The sequence below is a fragment of the Orcinus orca genome, chromosome 7, assembly GCF_937001465.1.
Source record: "Orcinus orca chromosome 7, mOrcOrc1.1, whole genome shotgun sequence".
In the NCBI taxonomy this organism is placed as follows: Eukaryota; Metazoa; Chordata; class Mammalia; order Artiodactyla; family Delphinidae; genus Orcinus; species Orcinus orca.
This window is the reverse complement of record NC_064565.1, coordinates 62,814,152-62,837,856: the sequence shown is the minus strand read 5'-3', so window position 1 is coordinate 62,837,856 and position 23,705 is coordinate 62,814,152. Positions and strand designations below refer to the sequence as shown.

General features: G+C 43.1%; 1 long non-coding RNA gene across 1 annotated transcript; it reads left to right on the top strand.

Annotated features, from left to right (window-relative positions):
• The first annotated feature begins 4,981 nt into the window (after positions 1-4,981).
• Positions 4,982-12,382, top strand: LOC125965074 (uncharacterized). Its single transcript, XR_007478573.1, has 4 exons — positions 4,982-5,680; positions 6,156-6,387; positions 7,043-7,221; positions 10,424-12,382. It is a non-coding gene; the product is annotated as an uncharacterized LOC125965074 (long non-coding RNA).
• Positions 12,383-23,705: the final 11,323 nt, after the last annotated feature.

The following is a 23,705-nucleotide window of genomic DNA, read 5'->3' as shown; positions in this document are numbered from 1 at the left end:
AGAGCTGCAGCCAGCCCCCAGTGACCCCACAGGAAGGGACCTGGATGAACAAATATCCCAACCTCTTTTTCCACCTCCCTCCAATCTCCTGTCCACTGGCCAGACTCAAACGGAAGCCAGAGGACAAAGGAAACTGTCCATCCAATCTACACAAGTCAACCCCCCAGGACACAAACCAAGATGGAGACAAGATGGAGACAAGGTAGACATTGGGCCTGGGCTGGGGGAGGGAGAGCCAACAGCAGATGTCCTGCACAACTCCTGTATGGTACTTAGTTTTCTAACAGAAATAGCAATGAACTTGAAAGAATGCACTTGTACTTAATCTCTGCTATTTATCAAGCATTCTGTACCAAAAACTTCACAACATTAAAAAAAAAATGTTCTGTTTGCCATAACAACCCTGAGGGTAGGGGTGGGGGGCAGATACTGGTATTACAGGTGAGAAAGCCAATGTTCAGAGAGGTCAAGAGGTGTGCCCAAGGTCACAGAGGTGATCAGTAGCAGGATTAGTGTTCAAACCCAAGATGCATAGAGAGCGAAAGGAAGGCTTTGGGTTGGTACATAAAATCCTATCTTACCGCTTCTAATGAGAAAGAAAAAATGTATTTATTTTACTTAAATAGCTGTTCTATTAGCTTGGAGTATCATAAGAGATTGATAATTTTGGTTGTTAACAGAGTGTTTTTAGTAATGAATTTGCAGAAGACCTGGTATGTCTAGCATAGGAGTGATAGGCACTATTAAATGGGACTAAAAAAGGCTAGTAAGCACCTTTAGTTTAAAGGGGAATTTGATTATTTTTTAAATATGAAATTTTAATTTTTTTAAAAAAGGTGCAAGAATTGCAAATACAAAGTGACTTCTCAGTCAGGCAAACATTCATACTTCTCTCTCGCATAGGACCTGCTTCCTGCATCACTACCTTCCCCAGGTCCTTTTGAGGGGAAGAAAAGAAAGACCTACTCATCTCCATTTCGTTTCAGGACAAGCAGGACATTATGTAACACTCAAGAAAAGCAAAGTTTTCATTTTATACCATAGCTGGTCTAGAGAATTGGAATGAGTTGGAAAGCAAATATTAGGACTGAACTGCAGCTGGTAGCATGTTTACCTTACAGTACATTTCCTTCTGAAAAGGTGAATCAAAAGAAATTTACTTTTGCATGAATTGAACAAAACACCACCGAGGGGCAGTCAAAAATATTTTAAAAGTGAAGAGAACATAAGTTCCTTGTAGAAAAATTGGATTCAATTCACTATCAGCTTATTTTACCAGGTAACTTTAGTTAAATATTAAAAAAGGGCTTACATAATTCGGGTTTGAGGGGGCTATAACTGTAAAATGTTGGGCAGATAAATTCCTGTTGCACCCAAATATCCCTGAATACTCCTTTCTTAATGCATGTGTTCCAGTGCATATACACAGGCAATGGGACACAGTCTCTGCTTGGAAGCCCAGAAAAATACCCTCCCCACATTTCAAATTGTTCATTTTCAAAACTAGCAGGCGATGATACTTTGCTTCACTGGATGTACCAATGAGCCCTGCAGTGTCCCTTCTCTGTGTAGCCCCAAGAGTCACCTCCACTCTTCTCAAAACTTTTATCCATGTGCCCACCTCTCTGAAAGAGATCCTCTGCCTACGACTTCACAGAGAAAAGGGGAGTCGTCACATGCGAACTCACTCAACTTCCTGCCACTGAAGCTACACACTTCCCTCCTGCCGTGTCCAGGTCCCTCCCTGCTGACTCATTCCCAGCCTCATTACAATGAGCTGTCTCTCCCATCCTATAAGCAGACAAACCTCAAACTTATTCAGTGACTGCCTCTACCTTTAGTCCTATTTTCCTTCTTTACAGGCTATCTGCCTTTGCTGTCCCCAATTCTTTATCTGCCATTTGTTCCTTAACCAAATGGAATCTGGGCACTTAAGGCTTCTCTGCAGCATTGACCTCCAGTGGTCATTCCTTCCTCACTGAAGTGATTTTTGTCCCTTGGCTTCTATGGCACTGTCCTGGTTTCCCCTCCACCCTCACCTCCCACTTTCCTCTTCATCTGCTTGCCCTTCAAACGTTGGTGTGCCCTGGAGATGGCCTTCAGCTCTGGGTGTTTAACCCACTCCCTTGGCTTAATTTTCTGGTGGACTGAAGGAGTCTGCCACCCAAACACCTACCTCATTGTTGTTCAAAGTATTTAGTACATTCTTTTCATTGTTCATTTATACTCTGCCTTGTTGCAAAATAGAATTGAAGTGTAACTATGTGTCTATAAAAGCAAGAACTATGTGCTATGTATTATGCCCAACAACTTTAAACGATTTATCTCATCTAATTCTCACAGCAAACTCATGAATCAGGTTCTACTTCTTTCATCTATTTTGCAAATTAAAACACCAAGGCTCTGAGCAGATAAATAATTTTTCCAAGGTCACACAGTTAGAAAGTAATAGACCTAGGATTCTACCATGGGGTAACGTTTTAATATTAAATTATACAATTTTTATTTCTTTACCCTACTCCTCTCACCCCAACCATTAAGCAGTCATTGTTTTCTAGGTGCATGACCTATGGGAACAGTCTAGAACAAAGAAGTTATAGCTCAATTTTGCCTATCGAAACAGACATTTCTAAAGCCTGTGGTAGAAAAAAAAAGTAATGAGAGGCCTGGCTTTCTCCTGTAAGAATTAAGCATTTGAATGAGACAAGGATTCTTGCTATACCTCCAAACACTGAGAATTAAGCTTGGAAATTTACAGAAGGTACCAAGAACCACCGAGAAGAGAAACTGCAGAATGTGACATACAGGTCATGCTTCCTGAGTTGGGGAGGAACTTGGGAAGATTTGGGGGGATGAGTACTTAAGACATGTGAGAGCCTGTTCCTTGAACCCCACTTTGGGGCCAACATTCTGATATAAGGGAGTGATGATGTCCAGGAGACAGATGTGGGGAAATTCAAAGCAGATGGGCTTGTTTCCTGCTTTTTAGTACATGGCAAAGAAAGTCTGCAATTCTCCCAGAGATGCCCTGTGTTGGAATGGTGCCAGAATAACACGACCCCAGGAGCTGGATTAGCAGTGGATGTGAGAGCTGTTTAGATGGATGTGTCCCAGGATAGCTTCACAGAGGGCTGGACCCTCCAGAAGGGGACAGGGAATGCAGCTAAGAGATCCTGGACTCCAAAGGAGGGGCACAGAAGTGCTGAGAGACTTGGGAGCCTGGAAGAGATACAGGGTCAGGACAATGGGGTCTCAAAAAAGCTGGAGGCAAGACTCACCAACCTCAGCAGCGAAGCCTGTGTACAGCGATCAAAATCCAGGTGGCTCTAGCCCACTAGAGGGACTAGACTTCAAGGGATACCCGCAAAGACAGAATGACAGCTTGGGGTCTGGGCCACCCTTCCTCATGGCTATTATGTAATTTGAGGTTCCCTCTGAGCCAAAATGTCACTGGGGAAGAACAGAATGGAAGCAGGCACATCCCCTGAAAGATGGAATACTCACACCAAAGAAACATAGCGGAGACTGGGGCTTAGGAGAGAGGAATTTAGGAAAGAGTGAGGTGAGAGTCTAGGCACAGAACTGTCAGGTCATGGAAAAGTTCCCCATGTCACATGTCCCTGGAGTTGTCTCTGTTTTTCTGCTTTGTCCCTTGGAGTGACTGGTCACAGCAAGCCTGGTGGCCAACCGGCCTGGACGTAGTTGGAATGGGACTCTCATCACTGCTGCTCATACTATTTTTGCTTTTTTCCTCATTTTATTCGTTTGGCAGATTGGGGGTCAAAAATACTTTGAGGAGTAGTAAGAAATAAAGTTTAAAAGCTAATTAATTTGAAACCATGGTTGTGAGAGTTTGTCTTTGCTGAATATTTCTGGATATAATCAAACAACTCAGGATAAAGCAGAAGGGACAGGCTCCTTCTCTCGGTGCCCATGGAGTTCTTCCCTAAAACACGAAGTTTCTCTTCTAGTTATGTTCTGGGGTACCCTCACCAAATTTTTCATTAATGTGTGTAATCTGTGTGTGTGCATTCCTCAAGACCCAGTGGAACCTGAGTGATGAGAACAACGCAGAAACCAGTACACTGAACAAGTCATAAGGAACAGACCCCTCAGGCGGTGCAGCAGACACCAAGGTTTTCTCCCCACTCGCATTCCAACCCTCTTCTTGGTCCCTTCAGTCCTGACTTTGTTCAGGAATCACGCGTACGTGTGCTTCAGGGAACTCTGGTCCCTAGCTAAATCAATCCCTATAGTCCCAGGCCTCTTGCCAGTGATTAGTGTAGTGATGGACTAAATTCTTCCCAAGAATACAGAAAGCAATGGCTGCTGAGTAGGTCCTGGGAGAGCTTGGGAAGGGCATCTATTCATTGGCCAGGGCTGGTGTAACAAATTACCACAGACTGGGTGGCTTAAGTAACAAAATATATTGTCTCACAGTTCTGGAGGCTGGAAGTCTGCAATCAAGATGTCGGCAGGTCTGGTTCCTTCCTGGGGCTGTGAGGGACAATCTGTTCCAGGCTTCTCTCCTTGGCTTGTAGATGGCCGTCTTCATGTTCACATGGCTTTCTCCCTGTGTCTTCCCATTGTCTTCCCTCTGTGTGTTTCTCTGTGTCCAGATGTTCCCTTTTTATAGGAGAAGACATAGAGATAACAGAGAGGGAGGCCATGTGAAGCCGAGCCAGAGTGGAGTGTTGCAGCTACAAGTCAAAGAATGCCAAAGACTGCAGTAACCCCAGAAGGCAGGAGAAAGGCACGGAACAGATTCCCCCCTCAGAGCCTCCAGAAGGAAGCAACTCTGCTCATACCTTGTTGCAGTTCTGGCCACCAGAACAGTGACAGAAGACATTTCTGTGTTGTAAAGCACCCAGTCTGTAGTAATTTGTTATGCCAGCCCTATCGCACAACCTGTGTGGCCAAAAGCGCTGCATTCCCACAAACAGAAGCTCCTCTGAATTGGCTGAAAACTGTCACACCTGGGATAAAATCGCCAAAAAGTAAGCTGAACGCTGACTCTCCGCAGACAAGTAGCAGACGTGCAGGAGTCACCAGGAAAGCCAGCTCCTGCACAACCAGGCTCTGCCACCCACAGCAGGATCGACGTGCTGGGTGCAGAGCCTGCTGTAGTAGTGACGACTGCTGTCCCTGGGACCTGGGGAAAGGAGCCCAAGTCTCACAGAAGGGGAAAGTGGACAGAAAGCACTAAAGTGGCCAGAGGAGACCAAGAACAGAAACTAGCCCTGGCTAGTTAGCTGACAACATCACACTTTAGGACAATGGGGCTAGGAAGCTGCCACTGGTTCTGCTACCCCTGGACACTTAACACTGCACTGTTGTCCCAGTAAATAATTTCTCAGTGGTCCCTTCATCTTTGAATTATTGCACAAGAGTTAAAGCCGCAGGTGGCAGCATCTGACTGGCTGAGCCCAGGTCCCCAGATGCCCATGCTAACTCCTGAGGGATGGAGAGAGAGAGAGAGGTTACCTGTCGGCTCCCGGTTCTGTCGTGGGAGGGAGGCCTTTTCCCACCCAGCCTTATGCAGTGGAAGACTCACCCAACATAGAAATAAAGTTTGGATGCTGAGTGGGCAAAGGAACTAACAAGCAGCCCCCACAGTGAAACTACGCAATGGAAGCATCAGAAACAAAACCGAGTAGGAGCTGGAACCAGAAATGCGGAGGTCTGCTTCTCAGCTGAAATGGTCTGGGAAATGAAGGGAAACTTCATTGATTTAGATAGGAATGACTGTAAATTTGTTTCCATTTCACTGGGCAAGGGCGGACTGAACAATACCTTGTAGGGAGCACTTAAATGAAAAACTTCAGGTTTGGCAACGCTCCCGAGGCCCCGGATAGCACACGCAGCTCTCAGAACTCCCGCGACCGGGAAAGGGGGCAGGCGGCTGTGCGCATGCGTACCGCGGGGCGTGGACTCGGGGTCCCCCTGCTGGTGCGGATTTTCTCCAACTTCCCTTTCGCTGAGCCTTCAGTGCGCAGGGCTCAGTGCCCAGCAGCCTGGGGATTAGTAAAAGTGGGCCCAGCTGCAAAGTCTAGCGTGGGTTCCCCAAATAAGAGTGGAGAAGGGGTGGTTAATCAAGAACGCAGTTCTTGGTGGGTCGGGATGGGGACTGGAAGCTGGGTGTTTTTTCATTTCAGGATGCACAAGACACCTCAGGGCTGAAGCAGAGAATTTCTGTGGTCCTGAGACTGGGTGCAGAGCTGACACTGTGGCTCTCAGGAGTCTGCCCCTTACCCCGATGGCCAGGACAGGGGACAGATGCCTGCTAGATGCTGTGGCCCTGCAGGGCCCTTCCTGGCCCATCTTCTTCCTCCCCCTTTCTCACGCTCCTCCAGCATCTGTCAGCAGAAGAGAGGCTGTTCTCAGCAGGTCTGTTCTTGCCACTTGTGTGACTCATGGCTTTTTGGCCACGTCTTCTCTCTTGCCCAAGACTTGTATATACATGTAGCCCGGATCAGCTGAGTTTTATCACTGCTTCCTAGATTTCCCCTGCTTCCCTTCTCCAGCTTGAAAGCCCAGAACTTCCTCCCACCTGCTGTCAGGTGTCACGTTAGGGCTTCCTGTGTCTGTGCCACACATCTCAGAGACATACACAGGGTGATATGGAACAAGTTTAGATTGTTGCCTGGGGACTAATTCACTGCTAAGCAATGTCAATAAGTCCCTTTGGGGTTGCTGTGAACAGGCCTCCTTGGCTGCGGGTACCATCTAGGGATCACTGGTTAGAGAACAGTGCTTCTGTGGCCACGGTCCCTGGGTCTGACACCCTCATTTATGGGGACAAGCCCAGCCCCAACCAGCCTTCTTAGAAATACAGTTTGGCTGTGAGTTAAAAGAAAAAAATCTAGGCCTAATTAAATCCACAAATCTTAAGTGTACAGGAGAGTTTTTATGAATTTATGTCCCTGTGTAACTGCCACCCAGCTCCAGATACACATGTGATTGGACTTGAGAGGGTGAGTCAGAGCCAATTCCCCATTGGGGGATGGGGCAGCCTAAGGCAGTGGTTCTTAAACTTTAACAGAATCACCTGGAAGACTTGTTATAACACGGATTGCTGGGCCCCACCCCAGAGTTTCTGATTCAGCAGGTGTGAGATGGGCCGAGAATCTGCACCTCTAACAAGTTCCCAGAAGATGCTGATGCCGTTCTTCAAGGCCACACTTAGAGAACACCACCCCAAGCCAGGATCAAGGATTGCCAGTAAGTGTTAGTTAAGCATACAAAGAAGGAAAGTCCATTAGCAGAATAATTTTGATTAAAATGAATCAGCCAGGTGCTTAGCAGGTGGTTTTTAAATTCTGGCATTCAGTTGTCTGGCCCAGAACACTTTGATCCAATCTTTGTTTCCAGCAAAGGGGTCACCAAAGTTATAAGCATAGATTGCATCAGCACATTACCTCTTGAGACTACTTACCAGGGAATTAATCAGTCCAAAGAGCTCAAAGGATCGTATGCTTTTTCTTTTTTTTAAATTTATTTTATTTATTTATTTTTGGCTGCATTGGGTCTTTGTTGCTGCACACAGGCTTTCTCTAGTTGCAGCGAGCAGGGGCTATTCTTCTTTGTGGTGCGGAGGCTTCTCATTGTGGTGGTTTCTCTTGTTGTGGAGCACAGGCTCTAGGCACGTGGGCTTCAGTAGTAGTGGCATGTGGGCTCAGTAGCTGTGGCTAACGGGCTCTAGAGTGCAGGCTTAGTAGTGGTGGTGCACGAGTTAGTTGCTCCACGGCATGTGGGATCTTCCCAGATCAGGGCTCGAACCCGTGTCCCCTGCATTGGCAGGCAGATTCTTAACCACTGCACCACCAGGGAAGCCCGGATCATATGCTTTTAAAATCTAGAAGATTCACTATACCCTTTTACAGTCAGAGAAAGGGTATTGACAAATTGCTCTGAGATCCTTAGAAGGAGATTAATCAGTCAGTACCTACTGTTAGGGCATTTAAAACATTTTTTAAAGGAGCACTGTGGCATAATAAGAAATATATATGAATATTTGGTCTTCGTCCCCGTTTCCTGACACACAGTTCCTAAAACCCTTGGAAACTCTGGAGAGGGATAAGTATCTTTTGTATGCCCATGAGATGACTGGTACCTGGAGGCCCCTAGATGGCTTCTGGATGGAACTCCAAGGCATGAGTAGAGGGTTGGAACTTTTAGTTCCACCAACCTCCCCACCCATGACTGGAGAGGGGCTGGAGATGGAATTCATTCACCAGTGGCCAGTGATTTCACCAATCATGCCTACATAGTTAAACTTCCATAAAAACCGCTAAACCAGGGGTTTGGAGAGCTTCTTGGTTGATGAGAACATTGAGGTGCTGGGAGGGTGACCTAAAGAGAAGGCATGGAAGCTCTGTGCAAGATTTTGCCCTATGCATCTCTTCCATTTGGGTGTTCTTGAGTTGTGTCCTTATAATAAACCAATAATAGTAAGTAAAGTGCTTTCCTGAGTTCTGTGAGCCATTCTGCCAAATTATTGAACCTGAGGAGGGGGTATCATGAGAATCCCCTATTAATAGCCAGATGGTTAGTCAAAAGTACAGGTGACAGATAGTCTGGGATTTTGCCTGGGCAGTCCTATAGGCTCTGCATGCTAACTCTGAATAGTTAGGGTCAGAACTGAATTGAATTGTAGGACACCCAGTTGGTGTCTGGAGAGCAGAAGAATAGATTGGTGTAGAGAAACATCCAACACATCTGGTGTCAGAACTGTTGTGATTAGGCTTCCCTGGTGGCACAGTGGTTAAGAATACACCTGCCAGTGCAGGGGACATGGGTTCGAGCCCTGCTCTGGGAAGATCCCACATGCCGCAGAGAAACTAAGCCCGTGCGCCACAACTACTGAGCGTGAGCTCTAGAGCCCATGAGCCACAACTCCTGAGGCCTGCACGCCTAGAGCCCGTGCTTTGCAACGGGGGAGGCCACCGCAATGAGAAGCCCTCACGCCACAACGAGGAGTAGCCCCCGCTCACTGCAGCTGGAGAAAGCCCACACACAGCAACGAGGACCCAACGCAGCCAAAAATAAATAACTTAAAAAAATATTTGAAAAAAAGTGTGATTAAGGCCAGCTCAAGCACATTTAATAAATGTGACACCAACCACCTAAAATGCGCATTTTTTGTTTTCATTATCATTTTTCTGAACCTAGAAAGTTTTTCAGGACTTTCCATATGTTCCAGATTTTTAAACAATGATTATATATTGCTTTTATAATCAGAAAAAAACAAACCCCTGTCAACAAAAATTCAATTAACTATAAAGAAGAAAAAAGGGAATTTTGTTCAAGCCAAACTGAGAATTATAACTTGGAAAACATTCTCAGAAATGTCTGAAAACTGTTCCACCTGTTAGAAGTCAAAGGCATAGTCATATACATTTTTGAGACAAAGGATCGTACATCAAAATGACACACTGATACCTTACACAAAGGTCACCAAGGGTACATAGTCCAGGTAAGCTTGTGAAAAGTGAGCAGCAAGTCACCATGACCCCCTACAGAGCTGGGAAAGAACACTATTCTTTTAAGAAGTTACACTGCTAGCCTCAGAACAAAGAACAAAAATTGATCTTTATGGTTGAGCAGACACTCCCATCTTTGAGGAGCTCTGGTTAATGAGTAAGGCAGATGCACACGGCACATTACGGAGAGAGGAGGCCCAAACAAACACACAGAGAGAATTTTATGTTTAATTTTTTTCTTGTCCTGCCTTAAAATATAAATTTCATTTCATCACCCCCAGATAAAAAATTTCCAGGGAAAGCAACAATAGAGATCCCAGGAGTTTAAATGATTCGCTGACTGACACCTCTTGCTGCCTCTATTTGGATAAACAGCTGTATTTAAGAATTTCTGTGTTACAAGACATTTACTTTTCTTCCTAGAAACACATATATATGAAAGTGTCCACGGGCTGTTTCTCAGTGCTATTTGAATCTACGATGTAGAAGAAATAGGTTTTTAAACAATAGTCGTTTTTTAAAATACACCTTTACTGGAGTATAATTGCTTTACAATGGTGTTAGTTTCTGCTGTATAACACAGTGAATCAGCTATATGTGTACATACATCCCTATATCCCCTCCCTCTTGAGCCTCCCTCCCACCCTCCCTATCCCACCCCTCTAGGTGGTCACAAAGCACCGAGTTGATTAGTCTTTTAATATACTATCTTTCTACAGATTTTTCTTTTTGAAAAAGCAGCATGGAGATAGAGCAGTGTTTAGATATAGAATGAAAGTTTTTGTGTTTTTTTTTTTTAAAGGAAAAGTAAACCACCGCTTTCACTGTGGAGTAATTCTGGTCCCCCTGATTCATTTTAATCCCCTGTGTTTACTTAGTGTGGGCTCTGCTTCAGCCACTAGTTGTTCTGTGAGCAAGCATTCTGGCAACTTTTTCTTTAGAAAGAAATGCACTTGCAGACAGGATCTGCACAATCAACCCGGTCTTCCGGGCCTCCAGGGCTGAAAAGGAAGTGACCAAAGTGAGAAACTACACTCAGATGGATTCGCAAGTCCTCACCTTAACTTCACACTGGGGCGGGGCTTCCTCCGGGTCCTTCCGAGGCTGTGGCCACAAGCGTCAGCGGCGGGGAAAGCAGACTCCTTGCTAACCACACGTCATGGTCCTGAAGACAGGACCAGCTGGGGGCAATCTGCCGTGGGGGGCAGGCGTGGCTCTTCCCACTCCCATTAGGGCAAAAGGCAACCAATGTATGCAGCTGCTTCTACTTTTCCAAAGTCGCAACTCATCGGTCGAGTGTTTGATCTCCTTTAAATCTAAAAAATAAACTTAAATAAAAGAGGCATGTTTTTTCAGAATGTGAAATGAAATAGCGTAGTTATGGATGACCCATCCCTCCTTGGGTTCTTTGTTAATATGTCCCTAAACTCATGTTCGCCCGGCTCCTCTCAGGGTCAGGGGCTTGTAGCTTTGCAAGGCGGCGCTCTCCATCACTAGACAGCTCTCCTGGGTAAAGAGCGCGTACTCACTCCGAGCTGGGGTCTGCCACCGGTGCCTTCCCCAGCCCCCCAGGCTTTCGGAGCACGCCGGATGAAGTCCCATCCCTCCCATCCCTCCGCCACAGGACAGCACTTCAAGTCTCTGTTATTTCATTTTCTCTGAGTCTCCTGTTTTTCAGAACAAGCATTTTGAAGGCTCTCAACTGTCCTTCAAATTCTCGGGTTGCTACATGCCTCACTTCGGGCTCGCTCTCCACCAGACGCTCTCCAGCCTGTTCAAGTGCTGAATCTGTATTCCTACTTGAACGCTGAATGAAGACCCAAACATTGTACTTCCTTAATTGACACTGCTGATAGCAAGGCTGTCTAATCTTTGAAAGTTTTATGACAGCCTTGCCTTTCTTCTCGCTCAAAATGAGCTTGTGGTCAGCTAACCCCATGCCACTCCCCAAACTCAGGGTCTGTATTATATGAACTTCTGTTAAACCACCTGTGTTTAATTATTTGAGCCAGAGTAAGGGACTTTGTATATGCCTGGTTAAATAGTTAAAAACGGATTCTCAGGGAAAGTAGCCATTTCATCTAAGATTCCAACTAGTAACTGAGGTGTTAGCATATTGTTCCTTGAGAGCACATCAACATCTTTTTCATTCCTGACTGTATCATTCAAAAGACTGTCAGCATCAAAACAAAACAAAAATTTTTTAAAACACTTGCATGTATCAGGCATTGTTTAAACGCTTTTTGTAAATTAACTAATTCAATCCTCATAACCACTTTATGAGATAGGTCCTATTATCATCCACGTTTTATGGATGAAAAAGCTGAGACACAGAGAAATTAATAACTTGCCCAAGGTCACAGAGTTGATACGTGGCAGAGCTGGGATTCACATTCAGGCAGTCTGGCTTCAGGAGAGGTGTGCTTAACCCCTGTGCTGTGCAAAGAAACATTTCCACTTTTCTGTCATCTGCAGATTTATAAAAATGTCTTGGATTTTAAGAATGTAGTAATTTATTTACTCAGCACTTGCTGACTCCCAGGCTTCATGCTTGGCACTTGATACGCATATACAGAACAGACAAAGGGGAGGTTGGGCACAGGGTGATTTCAGTCCTAAGTGACAGAAAGCTGGGTCAGGCCAGCCAAAAAGGAGGGTCTATTGGCTCATAAATCCAAAGTGTAAGAGGAGTAGATCTTGGTTTACAGGTGTTAGAATCTAGAGGCAAAGTGGTTAGAGGATGGGTAGGATTTGTTCCCAATAGAAGATGAGAAGCAGCCAACCAGGCAGAAGTAAACAAGAGCCACCTGTAGCAGATGGAGGTCTTTGGTTACAAGCAACAGAGGCCTATTCTAGCTACCTCAAAGGCAAAGGAAGTCTTAGAAGGCGTGGGGTAGCTTTTAAATTTATAAAATCAACTGAAGATCCAGGCTCACCACGAACAAGAACTAGGGCAGCTCGAGGGATCCCAGTAGCATGAGATTAACTGACACGCATCTTCCCTAGATGAATCTGCACCAATCTTTTTTTTTTCCCTTCATGTCTCTCCACTCAAGATTAATGAGATTAATGAGATACCTCTGCATACCAATGGCTAAAATTAAAGATTGTACCACGTGTTGATAAGCATGTGGAGGGATAGGAACTCTCATACATTATTAGTGGGAGTGTAAGATTGCACAACCACTTTGCAAAAGAGCTTGGTTTTTTCGTTGTTTTTTTTTTTGCGGTACGCGGGCCTCTCACTGCTGTGGCCTCTCAGGTTGCGGAGCACAGGCTCCGGACGCGCAGGCTCAGCGGCCATGGCTCACGGGCGCAGCCGCTCCGCGGCATGATGGGATCTTCCCGGACCGGGGCACGAACCCGTGTCCCCTGCATCGACAGGCGGACTGCCAACCACTGCGCCACCAGGGAAGCCCTAATTCTTTTCATTTTTGACTGTGTTGGGTCTTTGTTGCTGCGTGCGGGCTTTCTCTAGTTGCGGCGAGCGGGGGCTGCTCTTCGTTCTGGAGTGCGGGCTTCTCACTGCGGTGGCTTCTCTTGCTGCGGAGCTCGGGCTCTAGGCCCGTGAGCTTCAGTAGTTGTGGCTCTAGAGCGCGGGCTCAGTAGTTGTGGCGCACGGGCTTCGTTGCTCCCCGGCATGTGGGATCTTCCTGGACCAGGGCTCGAACCCACGTCCCCTGCATTGGCAGGTAGAGTCTTAACCACTGCGTCACCAGGGAAGCCCTAAGAGTCTGGTTATTTCTTAAAAAAGTTAAACATGCATCTATCATCTGATCCAACCACTCCACTCCTAGGCATTTACCCAAGAGAAATGGAAGCATGTGTGTCTACTAAGACTTGTATACAAATGTTCCTAGAACTTTGTTCATAATCACCCCAAACTGGAAACAACCCCAAAACCCATCAAAAAGTGAATGGATAAACAAACTGGAGTATTCATACGATGGCTGCTACTCAGCAATAAAAAGGAACAAGCTGTTGATGCACGCAACATGGATAAATCTAAAATAATTACGCTGAATAAAAGGAGGCAGTCAAAAAGGGTTACACTGTGTATTAGTCAATTTATATAAAATTCTAAAAAAATGCAAACAAATTAATAGTGACAGAAAGGATATCAGTAGTTTTCCAGAGGGAGGAGCTAGAAGAAGAATTTACAAAGGAGAAGAAGAAAACTTTTTGAGGATGATGTATATGTTTATTATCTTGATTGTGGTGGTTTCACAGGTATATACCTGTGTCTAAATGTAGCAAACTATACATTTTAAATCTGTACAGTTTGTCATATGTTAATTATACCTCAAAAAAGCTGTGAACAACGTTCTCTACAAAGTCTCCACTAAAGATTGGAAAAGAGATGATAATTCCCCTCCTCTCCCAATCACCACAATTGGGTAAATTATTAAATGTACGCTAATTTCTTAACGTGTCTTTGGTAAGTTAGTCTTTGGCGGTGTTGGTTATAGTGGATGCGAAATGCCTCGGGGGAATACAGCATTTTATTAATGGTTTCATACAGCCCAGTACATTTGTACACAGGAAACTAGTAAATTAGTAAATCAGAATTTTTAGATTTGTAGGAACATTAGAAATCATCTAGTTCAATTGTGACGTTTAGTAAGTGAAAAAATTCAGATTCGAAGAAAGAATTTGCCTTTAGTTATTTGTCTAGTTTAAAAAATCATGATACAATTAATTAATTTAAAATTTATCTTACTGGGCAAATGATAATCCCCCTCAAAATAAATACTAACATTAATCTTGCCAGATGTTTTCATTTGTTTGGCTGGTTTCTGCTGCTTCAATAATCTGTGATTTATCCAATCTAGAGACACTCCATTTCACAGAAAAAAAGCATGGGAAAGATGTGGCAGTCATTTGACTGCCTTTCTGAATTCAACTGTTTCTTCACCAAGGTCTGGAGAAGATACATGCCTTTCTGTGTATTGTGATGAAATCTCTGCCATCCTGCTCCGTGCTGCTCAGTCCTGCCTGGGACAGGAATCATCCCTTTGTCCAGCATATCCCACCTGTTAGTCACTCAGGAGCTGGCTCACTTATCAGATCAACTGTTGGGATATCGCAGTGCTTGTGTCCAGGTCTCCCTTATCTTCCTTAATAAGGTCCCAAAGTGCAAAGGATGCTGGCAATTTGGATATGTCAAAGAGAAGCCATAAAATGCTTCCTTTAAGTGAAAAGGTAGACGTTCTCAACTTAATAAGGAAAAAAAATCATATGCTGAGGTTGCTAAGATCTATGGTAAGAAGGAAAAAAAGAAATTTATGCTAGTTTTGTTGTTGCACCTCAGACTGCAAAGTTACAGCCACAGTGTGTGATCGGTGCTAAGATAAGATGGAAAAAGCATTAAATTCATACCATAAGATATTTTAAGAGAGAGACTACATTCACATAACTTTTATTACAGTATATTGTTATAATTGTTCTATTTTATTATTGGTTATTGTTAATCTCTGAATGTGCATAATTTATAAAACTTTATCCTAGGTATGTATGTATGTATAGGAGAAAACCCAGTATATATAGGGTTCAGTACTATCCGCAGTTTCAGGTATTCACTGCGGGTCCTGGACCATATCCCCTGAGGATGGTTGGCCGGGAAGGGGGGCCGGCGGGGGGCGGGGAACTGTAGTCTTTTCTTTACACAGCAGCCAGAGGGCGCCTTTTGAATCATACGTTGAAATGTGTCACTCCTGTCCTCCAATCTCTCCAGTGGCTCTCCATCTTGTCTAGAGGAAGCCACAATCCCTAGGACCACATAGCAGCTCCCATTACCTCATTAACCACACCTCCTCTCACTCTCCTCTTTGCCCCTCCCACCTTCCCTGCTCCAGCCTCTGACCTGGTTGTTTGAACATACAAGTATTATCCAACCTCCAGAACTTGCTGTTCCCTCTGCCAAAAATGCTCTTCCCCCAGATATCCCCATGCCTTGTTTCTTCACCGCCTCCAAGTCTTTGCTGAAAAGTCACCATCTCAGTGGATGACTTCCCTGACCACTGTACTTGAAATGGACAACCTTACCCCCTGCACTGTCTTCCCCTTTCCCCTGTTTTCTATGTCTCTGTAGCACCTAACCACTTTCTGGTATACAATACAACTTACTCACTTATTTTGTTAATTGCCTATCTTTTCATACCTAAATGCAAGCTTCATGAGGGATTTATCCTCAGCCCTCAGTACATAGCAGGGCACATAGCAGGCACTCAATAAACATCTGTTGAATAAATGAATAAAAAGAATATCAGTGTTGTGCAGAGTCTGGGAAATTATTGCTTCCATATACTATCGATGAAACTGTAAATGGTGCAATGTTTCTGAAGAATGATGTGGCAATAGGGATCAAAATTCTTAAAAATGTGTATCTCTTGTGTAACATTAACTTTACTTCTAGAAATTTATTATAAAGAAATAATATATTAGTTAGAACCCTTTGGTTACAAAAACCAAGAAACCACTTCTAGGTCAAATAATAATGATGGAGTGATTTATTACAAGGATGAAAGGGAGAATGTGTTATGTGGAATGTTTAGACATCTCTGCCACACCCACTGTCTTAAGTTAGGCTCCCCAGGAAACAGATGGAGATAGGGATTTGCATGCAGAAAGTTCAGCAGAGGGTGCTCTTTGAATCAATACCTGTAAGGGAGTGAGGAAAGGAGGATTGGGCAGAGGGCAAAGTTGAACTGTGAAGTTATAATCAATGCCACAGTCAATGCCATGAGAGCTCTGGAGTTGTCCCATATTGAGGCAAGGAGCCCAGGCCTTTATGCCCACATATCAACCAATCATTGGATGTAGGCTGCCCCTGTGTGGAGAAGGTGTGTGACCTTGGTCCAAGCAGCTCTTTTAGTCCAAGGACAGGTCCTGGGATTGACTCAGCTCTGAGCCATCAGCAACAGACATTCCTGGCATCTGAGGGAATGGGTACTGCACTCCCGATGGGAAGGATCTGGTCAGCACACCACAGCATCTACTCTACCTACAGAATTTAAAGAAAGTTTATGTTCTTCCAAGACTTAGAATAATTGGAACCAGACACGTGGATGCTGTCAGGGTCTCTCTTATCTTTTTTTTTTAATGCAACTCTTAAATGCTGTACTGTTTTCTGTTTCTTATTCTACACAGTCAAAGATTATTTCCAGCAGCCCCTAATTTAAACATTTTAACTTCATCCTCAGAAAGAGGGTAATTCTGAATGACCCAGCTTGGGTTGGTGTTCATCCATAGACCTACCAAACAGCTATGGTAGAGGGTAAAGTCACACGGTACTAACATGTTGTAACCATTTGCATTCGAGGAGGCAGAGAATTGTGCAAATCCATGCTTGCACGTGCCGCATCTATAAAGTCACAGAAAAACATTTTCAAAGAATATAAACTAAAATGTTAGTGGCTATTTTTTGCTAGTGGAATTAACAATGGTTTCTCTTTCCTCTTTTTCTTTTTGCATATATATCTTTGTAATTGTTATATGTAGAAAAACAATATTTTTGTAACTGAAATATTTTTTAAAAGGAAAAAGTAGGCACCTGTCTCTGGCCCTCTGTACAAAAAAGGCCACTAGGTGTAGGGTATAGAAAGACCTCATATAAAGTAAGATTTTCCGAGAACTGGTATGAAGAAAATCTGGCTTGACTTTGCAAAGCTTATTCCACTGAACTGCAAACAAATGAAACATGGAAAAGCCAAATATTCAGCAGTTACAATTAACCTTCTTACCTTCTGGTGCTCCTTAATCCTCTATCATGAGTCTATGCTGTAAGTGCAAACTTTAAACAAAACCGTCCATTTGCTTTTGCCAAGATACAGCGTGGAGCAGGGCAATGTACACCATTGACCAGAATGTCATCAATATCCTAGCATGCTCCCCACCAAGAGGTCCAGCATGGAGGAAGCCTATTTGAAATCATTGTACTAGCTTTTATATTTACATTAATATATGCAACTGACGTTTGCTGAGTATCTATGTGCTGGGAAATATAAAGAAAAACACAACAGAACCCTACTCTTAATGAACTAAGGATCCAATGGGTAGAAAGGTAGAATATGTGTGTGTGTGTGTATTATTCTCAAATATATATTCACAAGTACATATTTTATATATTTGCATATATATATTCAAATAATTATAATAAAATGTAAAGTGATTTTAGACCCACACTTGAACTTAAAGCACGGAGTTCTCTGGAAGTAAGGATTGTTACTTCTGGTTGGGATGACTTCATAGAGAATTTCAGTTTAAATGATTGTTTTGAGACCTCAGCTGAATAATTTCATTATATATATATATATATAATATTATTATATATATTATTATTATTGTATTTAATGTATCATTATATAATTTAACATTTATATATACACACACACACACACACACACACACACACACACACACACACACAGGTTTTGCTTTCACCAAGCATCTGTATTAGCGTATCCCTATACTGCCATGGGCTACACACACTTGAAAACTAATAGGAGGCCCTAAAGAAGAACTGGTATTAAATATGTTCAATTAAATGAATCTCTAACTCCCAATTTTGGGGGAGGAAAAGGACGCGTGCAGTTTCAAGGCCCTGAAGGTCTGGATGGCCGGGAAGGACCATAGAATGTACATGCAGTGCAGCCCGACCCCCTCACTCTAAGAGGTGCCTGAGTCTGACCCTGATTGCAGTAAGACGAGCAAACACCACTGCTTCCCTGAAGGAGATTATATTGTTAAAAAAAGGAAAAAACAGCTGGAGAAGTCAATTAGTCATTTTGTGATATTAAGTAATGGGATAAAAATGTATGTTGAATGGTAGAAAGCCGAATGTTTGCCATTGTAGTTTTTGGGGAAAAGGCTTTTTGGACTTTGGGAGACTTCGGTTGAAATTGGAGGGACAAATTTACCTTAGTGCTCTGAGACTGGAAAGGGGTGGAGAACACAGAGGCAGGGTCAAGCTGAGTGAAGACCGGGTATGAGAGCTTTTTCTCATTCTGGATGTTTTCTTCTCTTTGTTAGGACTAGCACTTTATTTCACCCTGTCTCTGGAGGTTATCATTCTCCAATTTGCATTGTTCCTCAGCAGAAACACAGGAAACACAGGAAGACATACCCTAAGACAGCTGGTTTCCCTTAACAGCTTAAAAGGTACTGGGCACTTCCAATGTTTTTAAAGCCTAGGAATCAGGCTAACACAAGCCCAGAAAATAAGGAGTATTAACGAAGTCACTCATCGCTACAATCAATACTCAACAGGAAGTTTATTATTCTACCTCAGGTTGCAATTTTAAAATCTTGTCAGTAAAATAAATTTCTTCCTGGCACTCATCTTCTGAAGAACCTATTATATTTCGACCCCTTGCAATTCCTGGGCGAGCAGTGTCTGGGCACTGTGTTGGCACTGATTGGTCCCATGACAGGAAAGTTCTAAGGACCTTTTCCCCTTCTTCTTCCTCTCTCTCCTGCTTAGCCAGCTGTCTCTCCATAGAGATTTGATGGCAAGAACTACAAGTTCACCCACCTCCAGCATTTAAAAAATTTAACCCCACTCTAATTCAATAATATTTCTTTTATTTGGTCTGCCCCAAATACATATTAAACAGCTATGTGTTTTATAAGGCTATGCTTCCACTCATTATCAAGAGTAAACAAAATATTTAAAAAACACTTTCTTCTACCATGCTTAGTTCCTTAGTTGTGGAAGGGTCCACTCTAGTGCTAGTCTTTCATCTTTTTAAGGCTAGTGTTCTCTCTCTATTCTCTAAGGCCTCTCTCTGAGGCCTAACTCTCTAAAGTTTAGCCTCATTTCCCCTGGATATTAGGAGTTTTGAGTGATATCTCCTGGAACTTGTTGAAAGCTAGGCTCGCTCAAAGTTGAGACCAGAAATCTTTGAAGTTGAAATTGACAATTGCAATATCAGGTGGGTAGAGCTTGAACTATGAGCCACTCTCCTCTCTCTGTCTTCAACCTATTCTACACACAGATCTCAGATTCATCCTTCTGAAGGTCAGCACTGACCATAGCACTGCACAGATATTTGCCCTGGTTTCCCAGTATCTATACCAGCAATCTCCAAAGTGGAGTGTGCATACCCCAAGGGATATGCAAGACTTCCACTGTCTCATGGAAAGAAAAAGTAGGACTTCTATGTATAGGTATTATTTTTCTAAATGAGGAGAAAATTAAGCTTATTAGTATTTTATGTACAGAGTAACACAGATTCCCTTACTCAGTTTGTATGTTGGAAAACCCCATATCACATGCATTATGTGCAAGTTATCCTGAGGGAGGAAAGGGAGTTCCATGATGAGGTGGGGTTGACAATGCAGTTGACTCATCTTTTCTCATTTGGCTCATTGCAACTTACTACTATTTACGTGACCAAGTTAATTGGATTTATGGGTTTGTTATATGCTTTTTAACTAATCTTTACCAAGTGGACAACTGTCTTAAAAAACCCTTTCAAAGAAACCATGCTCTGAAAATCATACTAACAATACTAGCACAAGTAAACATAAAATAAACAGCAGAACCTACATGACTCCTATACTTGGTGCAAGCCCTTTGTCAGCCAGAAGTAAAATAATGATGACATAGTAAGATCTCACTGGAAGTTGACCAAAAAATCAGAAATTATCAAAAAGACTTTATTTATTTTTAATTTTTATTTTTGGCTGCATTGGGTCTTCATTGCTGTGTGTGGGCTTTCTCTAGTTGCGGCGAGCGGGGGCTACTCTTTGTTGCGTTGAGCAGGCTTCTCATTGCAGTGGCTTCTCTTGCTGCAGAGCACGGGGTCTAGGCGTGTGAGCTTCAGTAGTCTTGGTGCATGGGCTCAGTAGTTGTGGCACGCGGGCCCTAGAGCACGCGGGATTCAGTAGTTTCAGAGCATAGGCCCAGTAGTTGTGGCTCGTGGGCTCTAGAGTGCAGGCTCAGTAGTTGTGGCACATGGGCTTAGTTGCTCCATGGCATGTGGGATCCTCCTGGACCAGCGTTCAAACCTGTGTCCCCTGCACTGGCAGGGGGATTCTTAACCACTGCGCCACCAGGGAAGTCCCTCAAAAAGACTTTAAAATATGGATTTATATCATTAATGATAAACCTCACCTTAAGAGTAAATTGTGCTATTACGCCTTAAGTTGTAAGCTTACAGCAATATCACACACACACACACACACACACACACACACACATTGGTGGGTACTCAATTTGTTACTGGAAAATAAGGCAATAAAAAATTTGAGACCAGGGACTTCCCTGATGGTCCAGCGGTTAAGATTCCATGCTTCCACTGCAGGGGACACGGGTTCCATCCCTGGTCGGGGAATTAAGATTCTGATCCCACATGTCATGCGGCGCCACCAAAAAGTGTAAAAAAAAAAAAATTGAGACCAGAGTTTTACATAATGCATTTAAACTTCTTGTTGCCTCAAGTTCTTGTAAAAAGCTGGCAGGGTTCAGATAACATAATAAGCATCAGTGCAACAGCTTGGCCTTCTACATATGTCTCTAGCCTCTTCTCCCGTGAGTCCTTGCTACAGCTAAACTGTCCTGCCTGCCATTCTTCTCTTATGATTGCCTACCTCTTTCCTCTTATCTAAACCTCACCTCTCCCTTTCTTTCTTCTGGTTGCCTAATTCCTGTCCATACCTCAAAGCTTCATTCCTCACGAAGACTTCATCTATCACATCAGCTGGAAATAATCTTTCTCTCTTCTGAACTCCCATGATATTTTATCTGTACACCTCTTGTGGCCCTGTCATTGTCCCATTTATGACTCATCCCCAGGGGCTGCAAATTTTTAAAGATCTGGATACATGTTTGATACATTATTGACTCCTTTGCCAGGATCTAGCATAATGCCTGGTATATCACAAGTACTCAGTAAATATTTGTTGATTGGATGAAGGATGGATGGATAAATTCCAATCAGTACATTGTCTTAAATGTTTAATACAAGTCCTATTTTACAATAGTATACAAAGGAGCTTTGCGAAAAATCCATCACTGGGGTAGACAAGGTTTGAGCCCAGACTGTGTTTTTAATCATGGAAATACACTTCCCTCTTTTTCAGCTCTGTTATTCAATTAGAGATTATGTAATTCTCACCCAGAGTTCATAGCTATTTTGCTGATTTATAACTCACAATGTAATCAACTTGAATAAGTCATCTTATTGTGGACACCCACATTAACCCGAAAAACCATGGCCATGTTAGGGATATGTGATTTGTAGCCGAATCTTCTTATACCCCCTTGAAAACAAAATTTGGCAGAAATCCAACTGCTCAAGTCAAATAGACTTTTAGCTACACCGTGCATTAGTTATGCCTGGTGACCTCGAAAGATACACACAAATGGAAATGCTGGCTTAAAGTACTATAACATGATTATAGTTCAGAACAAAAACTTTTACTTGAGAGGAGCCATAACTGCTGTACTTTTTATCTGGTGTGTATTGGAAAACGTATTTGATTTTAAACCCATAAAAAAATTTCCAAAAGCTCTGCTATACTATTTACCAGGAAATAAGTATTCTTTTAAACGTGTTTTCAAAACAAAAACAGACCTCTTTTACCCTTTCTTTTTTCCTGATCACTTGAAACCAGTGGTCACTTTGATCTGTCAAAATAAATTCTGCCACAAAATTTAAAAAATAGGACCAGTGGCTTTCAGAAGATTCTAACCTAGGGTTCACGGTAATATCTGTGGTCCTATCACCTACTGAACTAAAATTTCCTCTTCAAGCTGAGCAATTAACAAGAAATCCATTACCCTGGGTCAGGGATAGAAAACCTTTTCATTCTGCTTTTGAATTTCAATTTCCTCTCTCTTCATACCCTTACACACACACACACACACACACACACACACGGGCCTTCTACAACATTGGAAGTGATATAATGAAGACTGAGCAAACACTGCTCTGTAATGTGCAACTCTTCAGTAATATGCAATTCCAAACTGGTGCCCCACCTGCCAAGAGCCACCTCCCCCTTTTAGCATAATTTTGGTGGGATTATCTTCTGCTACTATAAGAAGCACTATGGAGGGGAACTGAAAAAGTTTTCAATTCGTAAGGAAACTTATGTATTTTTCAAATTTTACTTCATTTCTAAGATCCAAAATTACTCTTATGGATAAAATTTAGACACCCTCTGGTGGTCAGTAGAACACAATTAACTCTCGTAAACATTAATTTGAATTATCTAAGCTTGAAGGCCAATTTTACAGCTTATGACATAAATATTCTTTTTTTTCCCTAAATAGCTTCATGGTCTAAATCCTTAAATTCAGAGTAAATGCTGCCTCTGTTACAAAGCAAATGGCCTTGCCCAGTGAAAGTGCTATTTATGAATCATGAAATTCCATGCAAACATCAGGTAAGCCTCAGATAAAAGGGGGGGGGGGGTTCATCCAGATTAAGTGTTTAAGGAAAACATTATTAAAAACAGACCAGGGCTTCCCTGGTGGCGCAGTGGTTGAGAGTCCGCCTCAGGGGACACGGGTTCATGCCCCGGTCCGGGGAAGATCCCACAAGCCAGAGCGGCTGGGCCCGTGAGCCATGGCCGCTGAGGCTGCGCGTCCGGAGCCTGTGCTCCGCAACGGGAGAGGCCACAACAGTGAGAGGCCTGCGTACCGCAAAAAAACAAAACAAAAAAACCCAGACCAAATCTACTCTAAATGAATCTACACTATGGAAATAAATACTTCAACTGGTAACATAAACATAGGAGAGAATGTCACATCTTGTGAATTTTTTATTTTTTAAATTTTTTGGCCGTGGCTCATGGCACGCGGGATCTTAGTTCCCTGACCAAGGATGGAACCCATACGCCCTGTAGTGGAAGCTTGGAGTCTTGACCACCGGACCGCCAGGTTAGTCCCTATAGTGAATATTTTAAATAAATAATTTAAACCTTAATCAGTATAACTGAGGAGGAATAGAAGAATTTTCTATCACAGCAGGAATACACTCTGATTTTTTCAACAGCAAACCTTCTGCTCTATTTTGGGAACTGTGCTAATAGCACTGGTATTCCTAGTGCTTAAAGCTGTGTTGACATGATAAAGTGCTATAATTTTAACTTGTTATTGTGAGGCAGAAACTGCCTAATTAATTTCTGTTTCATTCAAAACTGAGGAACAAATCAATGTTTACCAATGGGAATGAAGCTAAATGAGTAACAAAAAGAAAACCCAAAACACTTGTG